This window comes from Carlito syrichta, unplaced genomic scaffold (genome assembly GCF_000164805.1).
Source record: "Carlito syrichta isolate Samal-C Ts95f unplaced genomic scaffold, Tarsius_syrichta-2.0.1 Scaffold135850, whole genome shotgun sequence".
NCBI lineage: Eukaryota > Metazoa > Chordata > Mammalia > Primates > Tarsiidae > Carlito > Carlito syrichta.
Window position 1 is genome coordinate 62,370 of NW_007079946.1, and position 5,589 is coordinate 67,958.

Genomic DNA, 5,589 nt, shown 5'->3' on the forward strand with positions numbered 1-5,589 from the left:
CCCAGCAGGTCGAGGCTGCGGTGGCCGGGAGCTGCCACTGCACTCCAGTCTGGGTGACAGTGAGACTTCAACTCAAAAAAAAAAAAAGTAGCATGTGTTCATCATAAAATTCAAGCATCTCACAATCTTTTCCTATAGAAAGAGAAAGTTTAAAAAGTGAAAGTTCCCCCTAATGCCCCTCCCTAGAGATAACCTCTGTTAATAATGTGGTGTAGACTCAGATTTTTTTTTCAAATCTTGTAGTGATATTCCCCCCAATTTTTTTATTATGATAAAATGTACATAACATTAAATTACATTCTAACCTTTTTTTTCTTTTTTCTTTTTTTTTGAGTCAGAGTCTCACTGTCACTCATGCTGGAGTGCAGTGGCACACTTGCAGCCACTGCAGCCTCAACCTTCTGGGCTCAGGCAATTCTCCTGCCACAGCCTCTCAAGTAGCTGGGACTCTCAAGCAGCATGTGCCACCACATCCAGCTAAGTTTTTAATTTATTTTTAAATTTTTATTTTATTTTACTTTTTTTTTAGTTGGAGTTCCACTCTGTCACCCAGGCTGGAGTGCAGGGGCCCGCTCACAGCTATCACAGCCTTGACCTGCTGGGCTCAGATGATCCTTCCACCTCAGCCCTCCAAGTAGCAGGAACTACAGGTGTGTGCTACCATGCCTGACTAAATTTCTTTTTCTTTTTTTGTAGAGATGAGGCCTCACCAAGTTGCCAGGCTGGTATTGAACCCCTGGGCGAAGGCAATCCTCTCGCCCCAGCCTCCCAAAATGCTGGGATTATAAGCGTGAGCCACCATGCCCAGTTACAGTCTAACCATTTTAAGTATGCGCTTCAGTGATACTACAGACATTGGTCATGTGCAGCCATCCATCCATCTCTGTAACGTTTTTCAACAGGCAAAACTGAAACTCTGTACCTATTAGGCACTAACCCCACATTCCCACCTCCCCCAGGTCCTGACAACCATTTTACTTTCTGTCTCTATGATTTTGACAGCTCCAAGTACCAGATGTAAGTGGAAATACAGTCGTCTTTTTGTGACTGGCTTCTTTCACTTAGCATAACGTGTTCAGTGTTCATCCATGTTGTTGTATGCATCAGAATTTCCTTTACTTTTAAGGTTGAACCCTATTCCGTTGCTTGTGTCTACTACTTTTACTTAACTGTTAATCCGTTGATGGACACTTGGGTTTGCTCCCACCTTTTAGCTATTGTGACTAGTGTTGCTATGAGTGTGGGTATACAAATATCTCTTGGAGGCTGGGTGCAGTGGCACGTGCTTGTAATCCCAGCACTTTCGGAGGTGGAGGTGAGAGGATTGCCTGAGCCCAGGGGTTTGAGTCCAGCCTGGGCAACATTAAAAAAAAATTAGCTGAGCAAGATGGTGTGCACCTGTGGTTCCAACTTTAGAAGGCTGAGAAGGAAGGATTGCCTGAGCCCAGCAGGTCGAGGCCACAGTGACCATGAGTGTGTCACTGCTCTCCAGCCTGGGTGACAGAGTGAGACTCTGACTTAAAAAAATTTTTTTTTTTAGCCCGGCTCGGTGGTTCAGCCTGTAATCCTGCGCTTTGGGAGGCTGAGGTGAGTGGATTGCCTGAGCTTGCGGGTTCGAGACCCGCCTGGGCAACTTGGCGAGACCTCATTTCTACAATAAAATAAAAAAATCAGCCGGGCCCGGTGGCTCAGCCTGTAATCCCGCGCCTTTGGGAGGCTGAGGTGAGTGAATTGCCTGAGCCTGAGGGTTCGAGACCCGCCTGGGCAACTTGGCGAGACCTCATCTCTACAATAAAATAAAAAAATCAGCCGGGCTTGGTGGCTCAGCCTGTAATCCCGTGCCTTTGGGAGGCTGAGGTGAGTGAATTGCCTGAGCCTGAGGGTTCGAGACCCGCCTGGGCAGGCGAGACCTCATCTCATTACAATAAATCAAAAATTAGCCGGGCGTGGTAGTGCGCGCCTGTAATTCCAGCTACTCGGAAGGCTGAGGCGGAAGGATCGCCGGAGCCCAGCAGGTCGAGGCTGCGGTGGCCGGGAGCGGCCACTGCACTCCAGTCTGGGCGACAGAGTGAGACTCCAACTCAAAAAAAAAAAAAAAAAAAATTTTTTTTGAGATCCTGCTTTCAGTGCTTTCATGTGTATAAGGTAATTCTATTTTTAATTTTTTGAGGAACTACCATTTGTTTTCCACAGTGGCTGCAGCGAGCTACATTCCTACCAACAGTGTATTCTCTACCTCCGCTCCAACATGTGATATTTTCTGTTTGTTTTTTTTTAAATAGTAACCACCCTAATGAGTGTCAGGTGATGATATCTCACTGTAGTTTTGATTTGCATTTCCCTAATGATTAGTGATGCTGAATATCTTTGGAGACTTGTCTATTCAAGTCCTTTGCCCTTTTTTTTTTTTTTTTTTTTTTTTGAGTAGGAGTTTCACTCTGTTGCTCAAGCTGGAATGTGGAATGTAGTGGCAGGATCATGGCTCACCACAGCCTCAACCTTCCAAGCTCAGGTGATCCTCCAGCCTCAGCCTCCCTGGTAGCTGGGACTACAGGCATGCACTTCCACACCCAACAATATTTTCTTTCTTTTTTTGTTTTTTGTAGCAACAAGGTCTTTCCATGTGCCTAGGTTGATCTTGGACTTCTAGGCTCAAGAAATCCTCTGGCCTCAGCCTCCCAAAGTGCTGAGATTACAGGTGTAAGCCATCATGCCCAGACCCCTTTGCTTATTTTTTTGAATCAGGTTATTTGTCTTTTGTTGTTCAATTTTAGAACTTTTCTATATATTCTGGGTTTCTACCTTTCTGTGCGTTGGTTTTTTACACTATTGATATTTAAATTTTCGTGAAGTTCAGTTTGTCTATAGTCAATGAATTATTGCCAAACCCAATGTTGTGAAGTTTGATTCAGTAATTTTAGGTCTAATATTTAGTTCTTGGATCCATTTTGAGTTAATTTTTGAACAGTATATGACGTTAAAGTATAAGGGGCCAATTTCATTTGTGTGCATTATTTTTGTTCTTTTGCAGCCCCGTTTGTTGAAGACTGTCCTTTCCCCATTGACATCTTGGTCTCATTGTCAAAAACCATTCGACTATGTATGTGAAGGTTTATTTCTGGGCTCTCTATGCTCCATTCCATGAGACTATATGTCTGTCTTTATGCCAGTGCTACATTGCTTTGATTACTGTAGCTTTGTAGTAAGTTTTGAAAGCAGGAAGTTGAGTCCTAGTTGTTTTTTTTTTCTAGATTGCTTTGGCTAGTCAGGATTCCTCAAGGACCCATATGAATTTTAGGATGGATTTTTCTATTTCTGCAAAAAAAAAAAGTCATTGAGATTTTGATAGGGATTGCATTGAATGTGGAGATCACTTTGAGGAGCATAGACATCTTAACAATATTGTTGGCTGGGCTCAGTGGCTCAGCCCGTAGTCCCAGCACCTCGGGAGGCCATGGCGAGTGGATTGCCTGAGCCTGAAGGTTCGAGACCAGCCCAGGCAACTTGGAGAGATCTCATCTCTACAATGAATCAAAAATCAGCTAGGTGTTGCATGGCATCGCCTGGAGTTCCGGCTACGTGGAAGGCTGAGGCAGAAGGATCGCTGGCGCCCAGCGGGTCAAAGCTGGGGTGGCCTTGAACACGCCGTTGCACTCCAGCCTGGGTGATGGAGCGAGACTCCGACTCTAAAAGAAAATCTTCTTTCAGCAGTTTTGTAGTTTTCGTTGTGCAGTCTTTCAGCACCTCAGTTAATTCCTAGGCATTTTTTATGCTGCTGCAAACATGACTGTTTTCTTAATTATGAAAAGGAATTAATTTCCTTTTTAGAATGTTCATTGTTAGTGTGCAGATATGTAACAATTTTTTGTTTTTATTATTATTGTTATTATTTGTTTGGGTTTTTTTTGTTGTTGTTGGAGTCTCACTCTGTCACCCAGACTGGAGTGCCGTGGCCGCTCCTGGCCCCCGCAGCCTCGACCCGCTGGGCTCCGGCGATCCTTTCACCTCAGCCTTCCGAGTAGCTGGAACTACAGGTGCGCGCTACCACGCCCGGCTAATTTTTTTGATTTATTGTAGAGATGAGGCCTCGCGAAGTTGCCCAGGCGGGTCTCAAACCCGCGGGCTCAGGCAATCCACTCACCTCAGCCTCCCAAAGCGCGGGATTACAGGCTGAGCCACCGATTATTATTATTTTTAACCAACAGGCTGAACTTGGTGGTTCATGCCTATAGTCCTAGTACTTTGAGAGGCCAACGTGGGAGGGATTGCTTGAGCCTGGGAGTTCAAGACCAGCCTAGGCAACATGAGATCCCATCTCTACAAATAATAATAAATAAACAAATAAGCCAGGCATGGTGGTGTGCACCTGTAGTCCCAGCTACTTGGGAGGCTGAGGCAGAAGGATCGCCTGAGCCCAGGAGGTTGAGGCTGCGGTGAGCAGTGATAATGCCTGCACTGCAGCCTGGGCAACAGAGTGAGAGACTTTGAGTCAAACAAACAAACAAAAAAAGGTGTACTGTGATACACCTTGTTTTATTTTATTTTACCTACCAGAGACTGGCAGAGGCTGCTCTTTCTCCTCACGACTGCACAGTGGACCGTGGTGAGGATATACACACTGGATTTAGTCAGTTCCAGCAGGATATGTTTGGGATGTTTGCAGTTGTTTACTGTTTCAAGTCACATGGCAGTAAGCACCCTTGTAAATGCTCCTTCTGTGCTGGTGGGAGGGTCTTGGGGCCACTGCCAATAGAAGACCCTCAGGACCAAAGGACAAGCACAGTCTGGATGTTCCCTCCAGGAGGGCAAAGCCGGCTTTGCCCAGAGGGCAGGAGAGGGCTGGTCCCCTGCCCTCACCATCCTGTCTTCGCTCCGCTGGCCCACGTGAGCCCTGGTCCTTGTCTTGCCCTGTTGAGCAGTGCCTGCCCCGTGAGACAGTCTCTCGTGGTGACAGTCCTGCCGCCGCCACTGGGGTCCAGGAATTGACCATCTCGAAGGTTCATCCGGAAAGTTCCTCAGGTGGCTGAGGCCGAAGGACTTCTCAGGCCCCCCTTGTTTACTTTTTATCTTACTTCGGAAAGCCAGGAAGGTCCTGTATGTGCCCTGGAGAGAGCCCAGAGCTGTCCTGCATCACGGGCCAAGGCCTGGCTTAGGAGGAGTGCCCCGGCCGGCTCTGATTAGCATCTCCACACATGAATGGCTGGGCTGGCAGGACTCCCTTCCAGAAGTCAGCAAGCAGCCTTTTCCCTGAATCATCGTGACTCCTGCAAACCAGGCCCTAGAGTGGCGACGTCCTTCTGGGCCACTTGGGAGCAGTCTCACCCGCCGGTGGGTCCCGCCCGGTCTCCAAGACAGCAGGAGGCATTTGACTGTGGCTGCTGGCAGGGAGGCAGGGCAGGGTCCCAGAGAGCAGCCAGTCACCAGGAGGCCAAGGCAGGGCCCTCATCATACCCCTGTCGCCGTTGCCCATGGGGCCTTTGGTGGGCGTTTGCCTCATCTGGGGCCTGCGGCTCATGCTGTTCCCTCCCGCTTGCACCTCTTTCTGCCACGCCCTGCCCCCCCCCCCCCCCCCCCCACCCCCCCCCCCCG